We start from the raw sequence: 314 nt of genomic DNA, 5'->3' as shown, positions 1-314 counted from the left end.
CTCCATTCTCATTTACCATCCTCTGCCCGGTCTCTTCTCACACCAACTCCTCTACTTTGAGCCATTCCGGGTGCATCCCGAGGAAGGCCGGAGGCAAAGCAGCCCCAATCCCTCCGAGAAAAAGTGGGCGTCGACTACCAATGGAGCTTTGGTCCGCAGCCTCGGCACTTACCTGCTCCCCTGCCTCCTTCCCGCGCGCTCCGTGGCCCGGTCCGATCGGTTCCCGCTCTGGGGACGCTGACTTGCACTTGCAAAGGCGCAGCGTGGTGTGTGTGTGTGTGTGTGGGGGGGGGGTTCTCTTTCTTAATTGCCAC

The 314-nt window shown here is 60.5% G+C and overlaps 1 protein-coding gene across 2 annotated transcripts in view; it reads right to left on the bottom strand.

Moving 5' to 3' along the window:
- PROKR2 (prokineticin receptor 2) overlaps positions 1 to 265 on the bottom strand; it is a 7,260-nt gene extending 6,995 nt beyond the window's left edge. The window contains exon 1 of one of the 2 annotated variants that reach the window (XM_005874669.2): positions 173 to 265. The gene's annotated coding sequence lies outside the window, so the exon portion shown is untranslated. Of the gene's footprint in view, positions 1 to 16; positions 92 to 172 lie in introns of those variants that run through there. The other variant, XM_005874670.1, reaches the window with a different exon arrangement.
- Positions 266 to 314: the final 49 nt, after the last annotated feature.

Source organism: Myotis brandtii, unplaced genomic scaffold (assembly GCF_000412655.1).
Source record: "Myotis brandtii unplaced genomic scaffold, ASM41265v1 scaffold45, whole genome shotgun sequence".
Classification (NCBI taxonomy): Eukaryota; Metazoa; Chordata; class Mammalia; order Chiroptera; family Vespertilionidae; genus Myotis; species Myotis brandtii.
The sequence above is the reverse complement of the archived record's forward strand: the minus strand, read 5'-3'. Positions and strand labels throughout refer to the sequence as shown.